The following is a 22252-nucleotide window of genomic DNA, read 5'->3' as shown; positions in this document are numbered from 1 at the left end:
TCTTCACTTGGGTGGGAAGACAAGCCAGCGCAAGCCCCATCACCTCCTTTACAACCCAGCAGCGCCCTGATCACAAAAAGTCCCCAACTGGAAGCTTTCAATCCATTTTCTTCTCTGGGAAGAAAAGGCTCAAACATCGGGCAGCTTTGGACAAGAAAACTCCTGGAAGACAGTTTGGGGACTGGAGGTATCCAAGCAGATGAGTCACACACCAATTCTTGTGTTTGGTTTGAGATCGCGGCCGCTTTTCCCTCTCGGTGGCGGAAACGTTGCAGCACTGCAGCATGAAGGAAGGGTCGGTTCGGTGCGGCCAGGAAGGTCCTTTCGGCACGAAGGAAGGTGTAGCCGAGCACCTCTGAGCGGTCACTACCCGTCCTCGCCCGGGGTGCACCGGCGGGTGGCGAGGGAGGCGGCGAGGTGGTCTAGACGGCCAGCGGGACAGTCTGCATTGCCCCTGCTGCGCGGAGGCCGCCCCCGGAGGGGGCACGGGGTCCCCGGCCTGGCACGAGCCGAGGCGGCGGTAACTGGGGTCCTCCGCGCGAGGCGTGGGGGCTGGCAGGGGCCCGGGCAGCAGCTGAGTCGGGACTCCCGGGCACCTGGCAGGCGTCCCCGCGACCAGGGCGGGGACCCGGCTCCACAGGCCGGTGCGGACCAAGCGAGGCGCGACCCGGGGGAGGCCAGGGGGTCCTGGCCGGCGGGAAGTTGGTTCCTGGACTCCTGGCGGCTGCTCAGCACACAGGCCGTCTCCCCTCAGGGTCGCCCCCGCGAGGGTCGCATCTCAGGGTCGGCAGCCGCAGCTCCCGGCGGACGAGGAGGTGGGGGAGGGAGACTGGCCCGGAGATTGGGGGAGAGGCCTCGAGGGCCCGGGCTGGGTCCGCCGCAGCCTCCACCACGCGCGGCCGGTGCGGCAAGCTCAGGCTGTGCCCGACGAGGCAGGAAACTTTCCGACCTGGTAGGGAAAACATCAAAACAAACGGCCGTCAGGCGCCTGTGCCCGCCCGCCTCAGCCCTGGTTCCCTCAGCCAGCCCCCCGCCAGCCCCCCGCCGCTGGCCACAACCTCGGCCGACCTCTCCGCAGACTGGCTGAGAGGATTTGGAGCCGGGACGCCACGACGGGTCCAGCCTCCTTTGCCGCCACCGCCGCCTCAGCTTACCTTGCCAGCGCCGGCCGCCATAGTGACTCTGACTGAAACCTACCGGGTGCACCGCCACGGGAACGCGCACCCTTCAAGGGCCCTCCTACCCCCTCTCCCGCGCCGTAGTCCGGAGATGTCACGTGAACGACGCCGCGGAAGCCGTGTTGGTCTAGGGCAGAAAAGAGGGCAAGCTAATTTTTAACTAGCCTCCTGGCGCCATCTTAGTTAAGGGCGAGAAGCTTCAAACCTCAGAACAACCTTGACGACCATTTTGGTTAAGGGCAAGAAGGAATTTGAGCCGTTATAACTTTTTAAACAGACCATGCCAACTTCCTGTTTTGCCTTCTTACTAAGAAGATATCAAATTTTGCTAAATTTTATTCACTTTGTTTCTCACTGAAAATACTAGCGAGCAAAAGTACCGGCCCATCCAAAGGAGATGTTCATTAGCAGCCATCTTAGTTGTGGGCAACAGAGTCACCCACAGCCGCCTTAGGTGTGAGCCACAAAACTCCCACAAGTCTGAGGATTTGTGCAACTAACAGAAGGACCATCCTCCCCCTTGCTAAATTCTTCGCCGCGTTTCCTTCCTGAAGAAAGACCCTTAGTTCCTTCATTGCATTTCGAATGATAGTCGTCAGTGGATCTATTGTGTTCCCCAGGGCTCCCGATGGATTCTGCCCTGAAAAGAGTGAGAGAGTTCATAAAGTTTAAAATTATGTTGCTTCCAATGAGAGGTCGAACAGTTTCCAAAATGAAAAAAAGGGGCATTACCCCCAATCACAATATTAAGGTAGATGAGGAGTCATTCATCTAAAGAAGGAAAGACTTTGCAAAAGCTAAACGAAAACTTCAAGAAAGGATGGTGGGAAGAAGTCTTATTTATTTAGAATCAATGGTGACTTCATTATTCAGATTGCTGTGGAAACAGGCTCCACCACTGTGGGACCTTGGGCAAGTTTCTAAACTTTTTCAGGCCTCTTTTTCTCATCTATAACATGAAGATAATACTTAATTCATTTGTAGTGAGACTTCAAAGTGTTAATACATGTTGTTCATAAAGAGTAGCAATTAATATTATTCATTTCAGTACTTACAGGTTTGGGACTCTGTTTTAGGTTTTGTGCCGAGCCCTGGATATGCATAGATGAACCAAACCTTAATCCCTGCCTTCTGAGAGCATAACAGTATTGTGGGTTAGAGAAGGGGGGAAGAGGGTGAGAAACACTGATAAGGTTTGATGTAATCTGGGCTAACTTAGAGGCAAGCACTAGGTGTTAAAGGGGTCAGGGACAGCTTTCTGGGGAAGGTAAGCAAATCTAATGAAGAAAGATAGAAAAAACACAAAAAATATGGTATTGGCTGAATGGTTTTGTAAATTTCTACAAAAAGGACAGCAAGGAAAGGAATAAGGCTACTTAAAGCAGTGCCCCAATGTGCCTGGCACATAACAGTGGTTAAATAAATATCTGATGCATGAATGAAAATGATACATTGTTACACATTATTAGAGGATAAAGTAGGAGTGACACAAAGTGAGTCTGGAGAGAATAGACATTTATATTGTAAAGACTTTATACACTTTTTTCGAGCTCCTCATCAATTCAGCAAATATGTATTGCACTACTACTGTGTTCCAGGTACTTTATTCTGGAGAAAAATAAGGATATGTTAGCAAACTTTATTATGAGAGGATGAAAAGTTTTCACTTCTAGTGACTTTTAGCCTTATATGGAATAAAATAAGATGGGACCTTCCACAAATTCCTAATGAGTTCTGTGCATGAATTTACAAGACATTTATGGATTCTTTCATACAGTCATTCTGTAAATATTCAATTGAATACCTACTGGGAAATAGATACTTTAGAAGGTCCTGGAAAGACAATAATGAAGGAAAAAAGACTCCTTTGGGTTGCTCAGTTTAGGTGATGACACAGTAAGATTCTTGCTATAATGGAGTGTATCAAGAGTAATGGGAACATGGAAGAGTAGTTTAAACTAAGACATGAAAAATGAGTAGATGTAGGCCAGATAGTCTGGTACTAGTGGGATAAAGAAATTTTTAGTTAAGAAAACATTATCTGCCAGATGTGGTGGCTCACACCTGTAATACTAGCACTCTGGGAGGCTGAGGGGGCAGAATTGCATGAGCTCAGAAGTTTGAGACTGGCCTGAGCAACAGTGAGACTCCATCTCTATAAAAAAAAAAGTAGAAAAATTAGTCAGGCATGGTCACGCCTATAGTCCCAGCTACTCAGGAGGCTGAGGCAGGAGGATCACTCGAGCCCAGGAGTATGAGTTTGCTGTGAGCTAGGCTAATGCAATGGCACTCTAGCTGGGCAACAGAGTGAGACTCTGTCTCAAAAAAAAAAAAACAAAAACAAAAAAAAAACAGGCGGCCAGGTGCGGTGGCTCACGCCTGTAATCCTAGCACTCTGGGAGGCCAAGACTGGAGGATCACTGGAGGTCAGGAGTTTGAGACCAGCCTGAGCAAGAACCAGACCCCTTCTCTACTAAAAAAATAGAAAGAAATTATCTGGCCAACTAAAATATATATATAGAAAAAATTAGCCAGGCATGGTGGCACATGCCTGTAGTCCCAGCTACTCAGGAGGCTGACGCAGTAGGATCGCTTAAGCCCAGGAGTTTGAGGTTGCTGTGAGCTAGGCTGACGCCACGGCACTCTAGCCTGGCACTCTAGCCTGGGCAACAGAGCGAGACTCTGTCTCAAAAAAAAAAGAAAGAAAACATCACCAACAAAGGCTCAGGAACTTGAGAGAACAAGATTTTAAGGGAATTGCAAGTAGGTGTGTATCACTGGAGAACAAAGGGTAAGGGAAGGAAGGGAAGAGAGGAGGGACAGAAATGTGGTTTCAGTTGCTGAAGGACTTACAGACAACGCAGCAGACTCCAGAACATTCCTTTGAATGAGAAGGTCAAAGGAGAGTAATGAAAGTCAAGGTTTTAAAATCAAACATGGCATCACCATTTACCAGCACTGTAGATGTTAAATTATTTATTTATTTATAATAACTTATCAATAATGTTTCAATTTCCTCATTTGAAAAAAGTAAATAATACTTCACAGAGTCTTGTCAGGATTAAGTAAAATAAATGCCAGACGAAATGGCAAACATGATGCCTGGAAAATAATAGATACTCAAAGAATGTTAACTTTTATCATTACTGCTAACAGTAAGAATTCTCCCAGCCTTCCACATATAGTAAGGAGCAAGTTGTCTTGTCTCTAATTTGTATATGGAGAAACTTGGATCATAAATGTAGAAACAAAAAATGTCTCTTTACATAGAATTCTACTATAGCGTCTCTTAAAATTAATGTTCAACCAACAGAGTGGGTTTTTTCTACAAGAAAAGCTGGGACTGCTTTAACCTGGCAGGGTACAGAATCCTACTAAGCTACATGGAGCACTAGAAATGCCAAAATGGCATTGAAGGCATTTTTCACCCACTGGTACTTGGTAGGCACAGAAAAGGCTTAAATTAAGAAATCTCATACATGAGATATTTTGAATTCTAAGCCATGTGGGTGTTCCTTTCTATGATTCTGTATCCATACAAAATTTTAATTAAGTAAAAAACATGTCATATTGTGAGAAATTTGGAATGGCAATGTTTCCTGGTGTTGGCGCTCTCCCCCTTTTTAAATTTTTACCTTTTTATAGACTAAGTATTACCACTGGTATGATCCAGGCTAGTTTTCAATCTTACAAAAGCAAAGAGAGAATTGTAAAATTATTATCCTAGTACCATCAAAGGTGGGCAATTATTAGCATTTCATATGTATAGGAGACAACTTTGTAAACTCAGTTAATATGCAACCGTCCCTAATTGATAATGATCTAATTGGACTTCAACCAATGACATATACATTGGCTACAATAAATTATGGAACACTTGTGTAACTGCTTAAGCAGAGAATCTGGATTGCAAATCCAGGTAAACAAACCAATTAAAGAGGAAGCCAAGAAAGAATTCACAAAGATCAAAATTGAGACTATATAATATTTTTAATGGCATACACTAGCTTATTAAAACTGAAGTTTGATCCTCTTCCCACTAAGGAAGGCTCTGCTCTTCAGGGAGATTCCAATGAGTGGAAATACCCTGTCATTTCCCAGGTGCCCAGGGTGGAGAGGCTCAGACATTCCAGAGGCACTGCTCATCTGTTTTTGGCTACCTGGTTCTTCAGGAAATAAAAGAAAAATAATTACCTGAAGACAAGCAAAGACATTTATTTTTCATTTAGCAATCTCTTTCTCTGAATATAAAAAGAAGTAATCAGAACATTAACTCTAGAAATGATCATAGACAACTAATCTAGCTTCCTTATTTTATAGGCAAGGAACCTGAGGCTCAGAGAGGAACCATTATTGAATGTGTATTGCCATGTGGTTGACATTTCCTCATGACATCTCTATGTGTTAAGTATTTTTTTTTTTTTTTTGAGATAGAGTCTCGCTCTGTTGCCCAGGCTAGAGTGCCGTGGCATCAGCCTAGCTCACAGCAACCTCAAACTCCTGGGCTCAAGCGATACTCCTGCCTCAGCCTCCTGAGTAGCTGGGACTACAGGCATGTGCCACCATGCCCGGCTAATTTTTTCTATATATTTTTAGTTGCCTGGTTAATTTCTTTCTATTTTTTAGTAGAGACAGGGTCTTGCTCTTGCTCAGGCTGGTCTCGAACTCCTGACCTCGAGCGATCCTCCAGTCTTGGCCTCCCAGAGTGCTAGGATTACAGGCGTGAGCCACCATGCCTGGCCAAGGATATTATTTATTCTGGGAAAACTGTGACATTTTGAATAATCATTTTTTAATATAGTTATTTGTGTTTCCTTTTAATAAGCTCCTTGAAGTTCTTAGTTCAGAAAAATGTGTTGTTGCTACTGTACAGCATTGTCAGACATCAGCATTTCACTGAATGGCTATGTTTTGGAAAATTGATAAATTTCTCAGGGATCTTTGGTCTTCAGAATTCCTAGTAGGACATGTTGAAATGGAGTGAAGAGACCCATACAGTGAAATAACTTTTGGAGGGCCTGCTGCTCCCCAACCCCCAGCCTTTAAGCATGCCCAGCATACAAGGCTGGAGGAGGAGGTCTCATCTGTGGATTCTTCTCTAGTACAGTGCTGGTTTCATGAGCAGATCACCTGTACATAGGGCCTGCGCTTGGAAAGACTACACATGGAAGAACTCTGCTGTCTTGAAATATTTAGTAATTTTTTAATAGATCTCCCATTTTTGTTTGCACTGGGCCCCTCAAATTATATAGCTAGTCCTGCCTTGAACATACTGCTTAGGGAACCCAGTCTCCTCTGTGCATGTCTAGCATGTTGACAAGTATGACATGTGAAATGCTGTAGGAGAAATTAGTAGGCTATTGAAATGAGTAAGTATCCCTAGAGAAATCAGACCCTGTTAGTGTAACCAGACAGTCCATCTCCCCATTTCCCAGTATCTAATTATATGATAACTCAGGATGGGCAGCAAAGATGGTAACAGAAGAAAACATGCCTTGATTTTGTAACTTCTCACTGTAGCTTAGACTCTGAAGTTACTCTTGAAAATGATAATGACAATAATATTAAATCCATATAAAATCTGTGTCCATTAAAATTGTGTTTTTTGGTATTTTCCCAAATTTTTTATTATACAAAATTCCAAATGTATAGAAATATTGAAATAAAATTATAATGAACACAAACTTACACAGCTCCTTGATTCCAAGTTGTTACCATTGTATCATATTTGCCTTAACTATTTATGTGTACGTTTTCTGAACTATTTGACAGTAAATTGCAGATATCATGACACTTTACCCAGAAATAGTTCAGCATGCATTTACTAAGAGGGACATTCTTCTAAATAACCACAATATATTCTTTAAAGTATTTTTTTTTTTTTTTTTGAAACAGAGTCTTACTCTGTCGCCCAGGCTAGAGTGAGTGCCGTGGCATCAGCCTCGCTCACAGCAACTTCAAACTCCTGGGCTTAAGCGATCCTCCTGCCTCAACCTCTCAAGTAGCTGGAACTACAGGCATGCGCCACTATGCCCGGCTAATTTTTTCTATATATATTTTTAGTTGGCCAGATAATTTCTTTCTATTTTTAGTAGAGATGGGGTCTTGCTCTTGCTCAGGCTGGTCTCGAACTACTGACCTCGAGCGATCCACCCGCCTCGGCCTCCCAGAGTGCTAGGATTACAGGCGTGAGCCACTGTGCCCGGCCAGTATTTTCTTTTTAATGTAGAAAACTTGGAAAGCAGAGAAGCATAAAGAAAAAAAAAAAAGGAAAAATTACCTATAATTCCACGGCCCAGGGATAACCACTGTACGCAACTTGATGCTATACAGAAAAATGACATCATCTTATACCAATTGATTTGACCATATATTAATAGAATAAAGTGTCCCTACTTTTTTTCACTCTTAACAAGAATATTTTCCATGCCTCCTATGGTAGGGCAGAATAATGGCCCCTCAAAGTTGTCCACATACTAATTCCTGAAGCCTGTGAATATGTCATGTTACATGGCAAAGGAGACTTTGCAGATGATTAAGGGTACAGAACTTGAGCTAGGGAGATTATCTTGAATTATCCAAGTAGACCTGTTTTAATCATATGCGTCCTTAAAAGTAGAAGAGAGAGGTGGAGTAGATCAGAGAGATGTGACATGCTAGGATTATAGGCATGAGCCACCACGCCGAGCCTTCGATTTGGCTTTGAAAACAATAATGATTAGTGTATTGAGAAAATAAAGGCAGAACCCCTAGATTTTGCTCTGAAAGAAGGACAAAATCTGTGATTTTTTAGATTAGGACTGGGCTGGTATATTTATAGACCATTTATAGACTTAATAGGATAAGGGAGGGATTGCCCTTTAGTCATTTTATGAAATTTACTTGGAATTATGGAAACTATTTGTTTTGAGGAAAACAGTTTACTCTTAATCTCCCTCACAGATCTTTGTACTTTTCTATGGCACTAGTAACAATTTGTAATGGAGTATGAGTAAAACACGTTGGTTCAAGTCTGTTTCCCCTCTGGACTGTAAGCATTGTGAGAGTAAAGACCCCTGTTGTTGCTTTCTGTTGTTTCTCCAGCACCTAACTGTTCCCAGCACATAGCAGGCACATAAATATTTGCTAAATGATTGGAATTTTGGCTATACAAAGATAAACCAAGATCAGGTTCTTGAGCGGCTAATGAGAAGCTAAACTGCTCTGCACAATAATATTTTTTAAAAGAAAGAAAGAAAAGGAAAGGAAAAGCTGTTTTCAACATGAGCTTGGGAACCTTTTTACAGGTGATTATGCTTTTATGGAGATCTTTTTCCTAAATGTAGATTCGGACTACACTGTCTGAATATCATTCTGAGGACATCAATGAGTTCTCACACCTGTGAGTCTCAGGAAGTCAGGAACAGATCGTCAGGAAAGACAATGAGTGGTGTCTTCACTTCCTCCTGGCAGCAGCGCCTAGTGTCAGTCAGGCAGGGAGCCCACCATGGGCTGTTGTGCTCAAGTCAGATTGTATTTCATCACTGTACCACCCAGATGAAGCAGTCTGGGGCAATGGAGTTAAAATAACCACTGACTAAGACAGTGCCCCTTTGCTGGAGACCTTTCTAAGAGCTACAACTAGCAGAAGGGCTGCTCTGCTTTTCCAGGAATGGTCACTTCTGGGAGTGTGAAAATAAGGTTGCATTAGTCACACTAAACAGCAGAGCAGTAAGCCTTTAAGGCACTGCCACATTAAGCATTAGGTAAGGGTGTACCCAGGGCCAACTTTTTTCTATACAATCTAAGTCACAGTTCTGTTCGGGTCAGTATTTCTGAAAGCAAAATTTTTTCAAATCAGCTGTTTTTGCAAGCAACAAAAACTGACCCTGATCAACCTAGGTATATGGAAATTGTTGGAAAAACATGGGGTGGCACAGAGAATGGAAGAAAATGGTAAAGCAGCAAGTATCAGGGAAGCAGATCTGTTAAGTGGTAAGAGCCATTAAATAACCTCCTCAGTGCACCACCTTTAGGTGTCAGCTCACCTTTTAAATCTTTGAGCCCCTTTCTTCAAGATTCAAATACCTCAGAGAAGCTGGTTGACCTGGGTCGAGTTACATGTTTATTTCAAGTCCAGGGAGGTGGGGCACTTTAAGTGACTGTCCCACTCAACTCTGTATCCAATGGAAAAGGGATGATTTCCTAAAGCTGTTGCCCTAGGAGCAGAGAGGATAGCTGAGCAGGCAAAAACATTACCTGTCCACTCATCTTACTGAGTGCACATTCAGGAAAATTAGTCTTCTTCTTGAGCCCTGTAGCAATGAGATATATAGCTGCTATGGAATTCAGTTCATAATTTTACACAAGAGCAGATGGAAGTGGCCAGGTCAATTTCTCTCCCCCAAATCAGTGGGATATCTTTGCTTTTAAGAAATACACACTGAAGTATTAAGGGGTAAAAGGGCATAATGTATGCAACCTACTCTTAAGTAACTCAGAATAAAACATATGGGGTAGGGGAGAATGAGACAAAACGTTTAAAAATAGTGAATTTGGATAAAGGATATATGGGAGTTCTTTGTGCTATTCTTGAAACTTTTCTCTAAATTTGTAATTATTTCAAAATGAAGTTCCAAAAAAAAGTCAATGGGAAGGGCTAAAGGAAATGTGCTCCTCTGCTTGTATGTCCAATGGCCTTTTGATGAATTATGTGACAAATGAATATTTGTTTGTCCATATGGCTGGATCCAAAATCTCTAGGGGAAATTTTTAGTGCCAAGGCATGGACTCTCTCCATCCTCACTATTACTGTGACAAAGCTTTACTGTGAACTGCTAAGACACTGGATATATTCATATTTACTCCTCCTGAATAGTCTAAGTGGGTCGAGATTTCCTCTTGGCTTTTCTGCTTTTCTTTTGTTTTAACAGTTATTTGGGGAAACATATTTCAGACACAGCACATATGTTTAATGCTTTATAGTTCTTAAAAATTTTATTTTTAATTGACAAAAAATAATATATTGAGGGGGTACAATGTGATGTTTTCATACATGTTTATATTATGGAATGACTGAATCAAGCTAATTAGTTTATATCTCACACACGTACTTATCTTTTTTTGTAGTGAAAACATTTAAAATCTACTCTTTTAGCAATTTTGAAATATATACTGCATTATTATTTATTGTAGTCAGAATTCTGTACAATAGATCACTAAATCTTATTTCTCCCATCTAACTGAAACTTTATGCCTTTGATCAACATCTTCCCTTTTCCCATCCCTCCCTTCTCCCATGCAATACAGTACTAGTTAAATACATTCATGCAATGGAATGTTGTGTAGACAGTAAAAAAAGAATGAAGCAGATTCGTGAGAGTGAATATGGAATTGTCTCCAAGTAAAAAATAAATGAAGTAGCTCTCTATGAATCGATATGGAACAATCTCCAATGTATGTTTTTAAGATCCATGGGCGGCCGGGCGCGGTGGCTCACGCCTGTAATCCTAGCACTCTGGGAGGCCGAGGTGGGCGGATCGTTTGAGCTCAGGAGTTCGAGACCAGCCCGAGCAAGAGCGAGACCCCATCTCTACTAAAAATAGAAAGAAATTATATGGACAGCTAAAAATATATATAGAAAAAATTAGCCGGGCATGGTGGCGCATGCCTGTAGTCCCAGCTACTCGGGAGGCTGAGACAGGAGGATCGCTTGAGCTCAGGAGTTTGAGGTTGCTGTGAGCTAGGCTGACGCCACGGCACTCACTCTAGCCTGGGCAACAGAGTGAGACTCTGTCTCAAAAAAAAAAAAAAAAAAAAAAAAGATCCATGGGCAAAGTTGTGTATAAATACAATACTATTGTATAAAATATTGCTTAAATGAGTAAGAGATAAGTGGACAATCAATGTTTTCGCCTGCTCAGCATATGCCTCAATACAGAGCATTTTCTGGGGCGATATACAGGAAATTGGTAATAGTGGTAACTTCCGGAGAGTGGAACTAGGAGTGGAGGTAGGGATCTGGGGAACAAGAATGGAAGAGAAACTTGCTTTTCACTTATCTCTTTTGATTTATACCAAAAATAATGTAGGCATCAGTGCTCTTTTAGGAGCAGTCTCTTGGGGTCCATTCTTATCATGTAAGCTTAAGGGAGGATAAATCACTGTAGCCAGGGAAATTGTCTTGTGAATATTTTGAGATTGGGTCCATAGCTTCTCATTTTTCTATCACAGTGGCTAGCCCATCTTTACATATAGTTTTGGGTTTGTTTTGTTTTAAGACAGAGCCTCACTCTGTCACCCTGGGTAGAGTGCAGCGGCATCATCGTCATCATAGCTCACTGCAACCTCAAACTCCTGGGATCAAGGAATCCTCTAGCATTAGCCTCCTGAGTAGCTGGGTCTACAGGTGTGTGCCACCACGCCCAGCTAATTTTTCTGTTTTTAGTAGAGACGGGGTCTTACTCTTGCTCAGGCTGATCTCGGCCCATCTTTATATATAGTGGGTGTTTAAAAATTGTTTTTGAATTGAGTTCAACTGGATTTATTTGCAGTGCTTTTAGGGACACTTCTACAATACATTTTTGCTTGCCATTTTCTTTTTTTCTTTCCTTTTCTTTCTTTTTTCTTTCTTTCTTTCTTTTTTTTTTTTTTTGGAGACAGGGTCTCACTCTTTCATCCCAGCTAGAGTGCAGTGGTGTGATGACCATAGTTTACTGCAACCTCAAACTCCTGGGCTCAAGGATCCTCCTGCCTCAGCCTCCCAAGTAGCTAGAACTACAGGTGCAAGCCACCATACCTGGGTAATTTTTTTTTTTTATCATTTATAGAGATGAAGGTCTTGCTCTTGCTCAGCCTGGTCTCTAACTCCTGACATCAAGCAATCCTCCCACCTTGGCCTCCAGAAGTGCTAGGATTATAGGCATAAGCCACTGAGCCCAGCCTGCTTGCTGGTTTAAATATAGGTATATTAGCCCTTCATGTGTCTCCACATTTTCTATCCTAAAGGAAAAAGTCAAAACAAACATTTATTTTCTGTTCTGAAGAATTAAAATCCACTGAAGCCCGTCAGTGGATGTAAGTTGGTGCCTCTTTTTATGGAGGCCATTTTGGTATAATAAACCATTATGTAAAACATGCTCACTCCTAGCAATTTATCCTAAGGAAATAACAGTTCGGAAAAATATATATGAACAAGGATGTTTATTGCAATGTTGCTGATAATATTGAAACTTTAGAAACAATTTAAATATTGGTGAATAAAAGAATGGAGGCTGGGTGTGGTGGTTCACACCTGTAATCCCCAGCCCTTTGGGAGGCTGAGGCAGGAGGATTGCTTGAGGCCAGAAGTTTGAGACCGTCCTAAGCAACACAGCTAGACTCTTTCTCTAAAAAATGTAGCTGTGCTTGTAGTCCCAGCTACCCAGGAAGCTGAAGCAGGAGAATTGCTTGAACCAAGAAGTTCAAGGCTGCAATGAGCTACGATCGCTCCACCACACTCCAGCCTAGGCAACTGAGACTCTGTCTCAAAAAAAAAAAAAAAAAATTATTTTGACATACTTATTGATGAGGAAAAATATCTGTAGCATATTAAGTGATAAAAAATTTTGATAAAAACAGGTTACATAGTAGCATGTGTATGATCCTATTTATACCAAATTTCATACATACATCACTATATACACATATATAGGAACATCTGGGAGAAATTTCATCAAAATATTAAAAATGTTTCTCTACATAATGGGCAGTTTTTAATTTCCTCTTTCTATTTTTTCATATTAATTACATTTTTTCTGTAGTACTCATTGTATCACTTTTACCAAAAAAATTAAACTATTAAAAAAAAGCATTCAAGTGATTTCACTAGTTTTACTCTTTGACTAAACAAATATTTGTTGATTGCACCAGAGTATCTTAGAATTACCTCTCCTATTTTACAGGCTGCAGGATTTCTATGCACTCTTGTGAGAAAGCACTGAAACTAAGTACTTGTCAAGGCCCCTTTTGAAAAATTTAAGCACCGGGGAAAAAAATGAGAACAGTAGATTTCTCTGGGGGCAATGGGAGTAGGGATTGGCTGGGAAGCTGGGAAGGGGTATAAGGGAACTTTTTAGGGTGATGGCACCTATACAGATAGATAGATATCTTCATAAAGGTTTGGGTTACAGAGGTGTATGCATTTGTCAAAACTCAGCAAATTAGGCCAGGTACAATGGCTCATGGCTGTAATCCTGGCACTTTGGGAGGCCAAGGTGGATCACTTAAGGCCAGGAGTTCAAGACCACTGTGGGCAAAACAGTGAGACCTTGTCTGTACAAAAACATTTTTTAAATAGCCAGGTGTGGTAGCCATACCTGTAGTCCTAGCTACTTGTAAGGCTGAGGCAGGAGGATTATTTTGCTTGAGCCCAGGAATTGGAGGCTGTAGTAAGCTATGATCACACCACTGTATTCCAGCCTGAGTGACAGAGCAAGACCCTATCTCTAAAAAATAACAAAGTAAATTAATAAAAAATTAGTGACAGGGCTGTCTTCATGAGCATGTGATCTGTGCAGTCACACAGGGCCCTCCCTTGGTTTAATGCTTTGCTGTTGCTGTCTTAAAAGTCGTAATAATTTTTTAACAAGGAGCTTTGCATTTTCATTTTGTACTCAGCCCTGCAAATTATGTAGCCAGTCCTGATTAGTGAACAATAATAACAATAATAATATTACTAACATATATTATGTTCTCCCTATGCCTGGTACTGTTAAACATTTTATATACATTATCTCATTGAATGTTCAAAAAAAAAAGCCTGAAGAGGTAGGTACTACTAATATCCCCATTTTATAGATGAACATATCGAGGAAGTTAAGCTACTAGCTCATGTTCAGACATTCATTTTTATCTTAAGTATGCATAGTAGCATAGTTTACATAGTGGGCACTCAATAAATGTTTATTGAATAAATTATAATAATAGCAGCTCACGTTTCCTGACCACCTTCCATGAGCCTAGACTGCTCCAATTAACACCTGACTTGCTCTCCCTTAACCCAGACTCCCCAACTTTTGCATCACTTCCTCAAGGCTACATTCCCTGATACCCTAAATTAGGTCAGGTCTCCTTTTATAATACCTCAAGCTTCATGAGAGCATTCATCATAACTGTAATTGGGGAGTTATTTGTTGAATGCCTAACATTCTGGACTGGAATCTCATCAAAGACAGTGACTCGTTTTTATCTGTTCACCACTCTATTCCCAGCACCCGGTGCTATACCTGGAGCATAGCCTGCCTGCCTGCCAGGGCTTGATTATATATTTTCTCATTTAATCCTCAACTTTATGGAGTAAGAGTGTTAGCATCATTTTACATATGAAGAAACTAAGGCTCAGAGAAGTTAAATCCAAGTCACCCCACCTTGGAGGAAGAGTTCCAACACAGTGTGGAGATACATCTATCTGTTTGACTCCAAAACCTCTCGTCATTTCACTACAGCTCAGTTTTTCCACATGACAAACAATCTGCTTGATGATATTTTCTATCTCTAGGCACAACGTATTCCTTTAATATCTCTTCCAGCTCCTATTTTTGCTACCTGACCTCCAGGCTCTCTAATGAAGAGGAGACATGCTTTCCAGCAAGTAATTACGTCAGGTGATAATATAACCAAGCTAGCTGAAGCCAGTATTTTATTTTTTAACTTTGATGAGTGAAGCAGCTGGAAACACTACCTTCTAAAAGCAGAGGCTCAAATTTCCTTTTGGTACTGAGTCTTCCTTAGTCCTGGGAAATACCCTGAAGTCACCTCTCAGGCTATGTAAATGCAAAGCCATTGCCCACGTCTAGTTCTAGGTGAAGGCCTAAAATAAAAGAGGTAAAGCAAATGCAGATGCTTCAGGCTGTTAATAAAATATCTCTTCGTAGTTTTCTGCCTCTAAAAATTGATTTCTATAAGGAAATATTTTTGTCTAAGTATGAATATAGACTGTCCAATGCTTGTGCTTTACTGGATATCTTTGCAAGGTTGAGAGGACTATTCTTTGGGCAGTTGTTTGTGAGGGCCGTGGAAGTAGAATGCAGAGGAATACTGAAAGAGTGTGCAGCTTGTTTTCTTCAGCCAGTGCTGGAGGACTGGCTGTGAACAAGAAATGGAGGGCGCTTGGCCCAGCGCTCCATGACATGGATTGTTGAGTTTTACCTGTGGTATTATTTCAAGACCAAAAATCCCAGAACTTAGGAATTGGACTGATGACAGATTGTTGTTGTACTTTATCTTTTGTAGGGCATAGGATAAGAGGTGGCGGTAGAGTTTCCAGAGAACTAGGTTTGTGCCATTCCAACAGTGAGTTTAGAGTGTGGACCTCTCAGAGTAGCCACTGCTAGTAGCAGTGTAAGTTATCCTATTCCATTTCCTGTAAGCAAAAGTCTAAAGACTTGTTAAGAGTCCAAGGCTGACCTCAGTTATGCTCTTGGGCTTATTTCATTTTCTTGGAGGAATATCAAGCACTTCCCAAAATCAGTGGTAGAAGCAATGGTGACAGTCATCAGTGCAGGATAGCGGTGCCCAGGGGAGCTACATCCTTATAAGGGTGAGAGACAGCAGAGCTACTGCAGATCCAGAAGGTTGTGGCAGAAGAACAAAAGGAACTGTTCCTGAAAATACGAGAACTGTATCTGAAATGCAGGAGGAGGAAGAGGTTGTTATTTCCAGGAAATGGACCATGAGGGCTTAAACCATTATAATTTGAACATTAAAAGTAAGTATGATCTAGGCTGAGTGCATTCGCTCATACCTATAATTCCAGTACTTTGGGAGGCCAAGGCAGGAGGATCACTTGAGGCCAGAAGTTTGAGACCAGCCTGGGCAACATAGCAACACCCAATCTCTACAAAAAATTTAAAAATTAGCTGGGCATAGTGGTGCGCAGCTACTCAGGAGGATCACTTGAGCCCAGGAGTTTGAGATTGCAGTGAGCTATGATAGCACCACTGCATTTGCCCTCGATGACAGAGCGAGACCCTGTCTCAAAAAAAAAAAAGTATGATTTTAATATCCAAATATATTAATATAAGAAATTCAAACAACTCAATAACAAAAATAAATAACCCAATTAAAAATGACAAAGGATCGGAATAGACATTTCTCAAAAGAAGACATGCAAACAGCCAACAGGTATATAAAAAAATGCTTCACATCACTAATCATCAGGGAAATGCAAAACAAAACCACAATGAGATACCACCACACACCTGTTAGAATGGCTGTCAACAAAAAGAAGAAAGATAACAAGTGTTGATGAGGTTGTGGAGAAAAGAGAACCCTTGTACACTCTTGGTAAAACTGCAAATTATTAAAGCCATTATGGAAAACAGTATGAAGTTTCCTTGAAAAACTAAAAATAGAACTACCGTGTGATACAACAATCCCTCTTCTGGGAATATATCCAAAGGAATTGAAGTCAGCATGTTGAAAAGATGTGTGCACTCCCGTGTTTATTATTCACAATAATTATGCTGAATTATTCAGCATTATTCACAATAGCCAAGATATGGAATCAACTTTGTCCATCGGTGGATAAATTGATAAAGAAAATATGGTGTATATATATACAATGGAATACTATTCCACCTTAAAAAAGAAGGAAATTCTGCCATTTGCAACAACATAGCTGAACCTGGAGGACATTGCCCTAAGTGAAATTAGCCAGGCACAGAAAGGCAAATCCTTCATAATCTGACTTATATGTAGAATCTAAAAAAGTTGAGCTCATAGTAATAGAGAGTAGAATGGTAGTTAACAGAGGCTCAGGGAGGAGGGGAGGGAGAGATGTTGGTCAAAGGGTACAAAGTTTCAATTAGACAGGAGAAATAAGTTTTTAAGATCTATTGCACAGCATGGTGACTATAGTTAATAATTCTGTAATGTATATTTCAAAACTGTTAAGAGAGTAGATTTTAAATGTTCATACCACAAAAAAATGATAAATATGTGAGGTGATGGATATGTTAATTAGCTTGATTTAATCATTCTATAATGTATATATCATATTGTACCCCACAAATATATGTAATTATTATTTGTCAATTAAAATTTTTTAAAAATAAGTATGATCTTATTTCATAGTCACTGGATGGTGAGACATGAGGTATAGTTGAGTTACTCTGCATGTGAGAGCCAGTTTCCAATATGGCTCCCAGTGATCCTCACTTTTTGGTATTCATGTCCTTATGTAGTCTTCTCCCCCATTGAATCAGGGCTAGTCTATGTGAACAGGAATATGGTGGAGGTTACAGTGGGTGGCTTCCAAGAGTAGGTTTTAAAGGACTTGCAGCTTCTGCCTTGGTCTCTTGGACTGCTTGCTCTGGGGGTGGCCAGGAGACCTCTTATAAGGACTCTCCAGTGATGAACTGAGGCTTCCACCCACATCCAGCACCAACTTATCGGCCATGTGAGTGAGCCGTTGAGAATGGATCTTCCAGCCCCATTCAAGTCCTCAAATGACTGCAGCCCTGGCTGAGATATTATTGAACCCTAGCAGAACCCCCTAGCCAGAACTGCCCAGCCAAGTGGCTCCCAAATTCCTGACCTGTAGAAACTGCAAGAGATAATAAATGTTCATATTTGTGTTAAGCCACTAAGTCTGAGATAATTTGTTATGCTGCAATAGATAATTAAAACACAATATTACAGATTCTACAGAATAAACAGAATATTTGTCTGAATAAAATTGTGCCTAAAGAGGTCAGGGAAGTCTTCAAAATAAAGGAGGAGAGTATATGAGTTGAGTCTCCAGAGATGACTAAAAGCTTATAGGTGGATTTAGGGTAGAAAATGGGGAGTCATTTCAGACTGAAGGAATACCTTGACCACAGGAAGAGGGCACGGCCTGTTTGAAAAACAGCAATTAGTTCAGCATGACTGGGATGCAATATGTTTAAAGAATAAGGTAAAATTAAGCTGGGTGTGGTGGTACCAGCCCTACTTGAGAGACTAAGGCAGGAGGATTCCTTGAACTCAGGAGTTTGAGGTTGCAGTGAGCTATGATGATGCCACTGCACTGTAGCCAGGGCCACAGAGCAACACTCTGTCTCAAAAAATAAAGAAAGAAAGAAAGGAAGAATGAGGTGGAGATTAGAAGAGTAGATAGGAACCAGCTTACAAAGGACTTGATATGCCATGCCCGTGTGTTTTGTTGTTTTATCCTGAAGAATTGTTAAGCAGACAACTGGCATAATCAATTGTACATTTTAGAATGATGAGCAAATGGAAGATGGATTGGAGGAGTGAGGCTAGAACTAGGTAGAGGTAGTGAGAGTGAATTGAAGATTGCTGTTTAATATCTTCCAATTTTGCTGAGGATGCAACCTTCAGCAGAACTGGTGACTTATTAAATGTAGAGGTTGAAGGAAAGGGACAAGTCTAAAACATTACTCCCTTCCTCCCCAAAAGTTTTCCCTCTAATTTCTTGGGGTCTATGCCCCATTTCTAGATCATCAATTAAAATTTTTTTAATTTTGCTTCTGTTTACTTCACCTATTTTCCAGTAAATTTTTATCTGTTTCATTATCTGATACTTCCTCCATTTATTTCCTTTTTCCTCTTCTGGCTCTTTGTAAACAAAACAGAACAAAACCTCTCCCTTTATTGAATATGTAACAGGTGTGACAGAGTTCTTAATTTCTTTCATTGAGTATTGTACAGGTGTGGCACAGTTCTTGATTTCATTGTTACTGGCCATTTCAAAGAAGCAATTTCTTTGAAATTGTTTTTCAACTAATAGAGTGATTTTCATCTCTAACACCTAAGTCTGAACCAATACCTAACATAGTTGGAATTCAACCAATTTACTTGATTTGAGCTGATTTACTTATCCAAGAATTATGTATTTAGAAATATCATATCAGATGAATGCAGTGTCCATAGCATTAGTATTTGAAGGATTAAAGAAGAAATCACTTGCAAGTCATATATTTGTGTCATTAAGTTGGGAAGAACAATCACTGCAATAAAGGTGCTGAAACGCCAGACTTTGAACAGTATTTTTTCCTTTGGTTGTTTCAAAACTATTTTTGCCTCAGTAAAAAATTAGTATCAGTGAACTTCATGTCATCTTATTTGTGGAAGTAAGTGTGGTTTTAAAAAAGTAACAACTTGGCTGGGTGTGGTGGCTCACGCCTGTAATCCTAGCACTCTGGGAGGCTGAGACGGGAGGATTGCTTGAGCTCAGAAGTTCGAGGCCAGCCTGAGCAAGAGTGAGACCCCCATCTCTACAAAAAATAGAATAATTAGCCAGGTGTAGTGGCATGCACCTATAGTCTCAGCTGCTCTGGAGGCTAAGGCAGGAGGATCACCTGAGGCCAGGAGTTTGAGGTTACAGTGAGGGACAATGATGCCACTGCACTTTAGCTGGGGGTGACAGAGTAAGGCTCTGTCTCAAAAAAGAAAAAAAAAGTGTCTACTTAATTCTTGTCAGCACAAAAGCCCAAGGAAAGTAATATTAAACATGAGTAAATGGAGCTGAGCCTTTTTACCAGAGGGCTTAGTGGGAAGAACTCAAACATAAAGAGACACCACTCAATGTACTTAACTTTTTCAACATTTAATTGATGACAATGGAGACTTAATAAAAATTTTCTAAAAATCTAATATCTAGTGAATGCAAAATATCTAGTGAATATTTTAAAGTTAGCTTTAGATGAAGCAGTTTTACAGCATAATTAAAGATAAAACTGCAAAATCCTAGGTAGTGGATTTTTTTCTAAGATGAAAATGTTTTTTCTGATTACATAATTGAGACATGCTCTTTTAAAAATTTTCAGTTAATACAGAAAAGCAGGAAATAAATTAAATTACATAAACCTCACTGGCCACAGATAAGCATTGTTAACACTTTGTGAACTTGCCTCCAGCTGTCTCTTCATACATATATTTGTGTACGCATATGTATGCACCTGGTTTGACTTATACAGAATCATATTCTGCGTACTCTTGTGGAAACTGATCCTTTGGTTTTGCAACACATTGTGGGCATCTTTTGATCCTTTGGTTTTGCAACACCTTGCGGGCATCTTTCCACATCTATAAATACAGATCTATTCTAGCTTTCTAAATAGATGCATGGGCCGGGCGCGGTGGCTCACACCTGTAATCCTAGCACTCTGGGAGGCCGAGGCGGGTGGATCGCTCGAGGTCAGGAGTTTGAGACCAGCCTGAGCAAGAGCGAGACCCTGTCTCTACTAAAAATAGAAAGACATTATATGGACAACTAAAAATCTATATAGAAAAAATTAGCCGGGCATGGTGGCACATGCCTGTAGTCCCAGCTACTCGGGAGGCTGAGGCAGTAGAATCGCTTAAGCCCAGGAGTCTGAGGTTGCTGTGAGCTAAGCTGACGCCACGGCACCCACTCTAGCCTGGGCAACAAAATGAGACTCTGTCTCAAAAAAAAATAAAATAAAATAAAAAATAAAAAAAAATAAATAAAAATAAATAAATAGATGCATAATATTCCACTCTATATAAACACATAATTCAATCAACAGTTCCCACATTGTTGACCATTTAGGTTGTTTGCAAAGTTTTCCTCTAATTAGCAATACCACTGTCATATTTCTTTTATTTAATTAAATTAATTTATTTATTCAAATAAAATGGCTCAGAGTCCACATTCATCAAGGTGGTTAAGAGTTAAGGGTTATGGGTTATTTCTTTCCCCACAGTAGTTAACTATACAAGATCTCTAGGGTTTGAGTGCCCCTGGGAAACTGAAATGGGGCAATGCCGTTGAACCTCCTTTGTCTGACCAGAGACGGCTGTCGCCAGAGGTCCTCTCCACTCTTGGCAGTGAGGTAGCCCAGCGCTCTTATTGCTGCTTCCAGGATCTCAGTGCTTAGTCACTTGCAGCCATTCTAACCTGAGTTGTGTCCTCTGCTGCATGTTCCCAGAGAGGGAGACACTTGGAAATCCTAAAATCCCACAACTCTTCCCCAGCCTCAGTGCAATTCATTCTTGTCTTTACATTAGCAAAGTGTTCTTGGAAAACAAAGCCCTCTTAATTCTCTGCTGGGTCAAAGGAAGGGCAGAACTCCAGCCCAGGCTATTTTCTTAAGGAGATGGGAAGAGGGAAAACTGCCACTCAATCTTTCCAGATAAACATGTAGCAGACAAGTAGACAGTTGACTTTCGAGAAGTTACTTAACCTCCTTAAACCTCAAATTCTTTATCTGTAAGATAGTAGCAAATAGCAACTCTAACCTGCCAGTTGCAGAGGCCAAAAAACTTAGTTGCCTTTAGTGCCTGTCTTTCGGTCACTCTCAAGCCATCACATTCTGCCTGCTGAACCTTTAAACAGATCCAGAATCTGACCACTTCTCCCCGCCTCTGTGCTTGCTTCCACCTCGGGCCAAGCCTCCAGTATGTCTTACCTGGATCTTTGCAGTAGCCTCCTAACAAGTCTCTCTGTGATCAATTTTCATGGCAATAACCCGTGACTTTTTATAAACACACGATGGCCTTATGTCTAACTTAGAGAAAAAAGCAAAATTCTTGGAGTAGCCTATAAAGCCCTCCTATGTTGATTTAGCCCCACTTTTCTGACCCTGACTCCAGCCATTCTCCTCTTCAGTCACTCTGCCCTTGCCAAATGAGTCAAGCACGCCCCTTGCAATTGTTGTTTTCTCTGTCTTCAGCTATCCTCAGGGCTAACAGTTGTCTCTATTCAGGGCTTTGCTGAAACCATTATCAGTATCCTCATACCCTGCTTCATTTTTCTGCACAGTACTTAATATTGACATATTGTATGCTTGCTTGTTGGTTATTATTTGTCTCTTAAAACTGGAATGTAAGCCTGTTGAAGGAAGGGACTTGCCTATTTAGTTTTTCAGTACCAAGAGTAGTGCTTGGCACAAATTAGGGGCTCAATGCATATTTGCCAAATGAATGGACACTAATAATCCCTATCTTTCAGAGTTGGGCTGAAGATTCACTTAGATAATGTAGTGCCTAGCCAATAGTAAGGACTATGTAAATATAGATTATTGTTGCGTCATTATTATTACATTTAAGCTAGGCTTTGAAAAATGCATTAGAAAGGGCATTTTAGGAAA

The sequence above is a fragment of the Eulemur rufifrons genome, chromosome 7 (genome assembly GCF_041146395.1).
Source record: "Eulemur rufifrons isolate Redbay chromosome 7, OSU_ERuf_1, whole genome shotgun sequence".
Taxonomy (NCBI): Eukaryota; Metazoa; Chordata; class Mammalia; order Primates; family Lemuridae; genus Eulemur; species Eulemur rufifrons.
The sequence above is the reverse complement of the archived record's forward strand: the minus strand, read 5'-3'. Positions refer to the sequence as shown.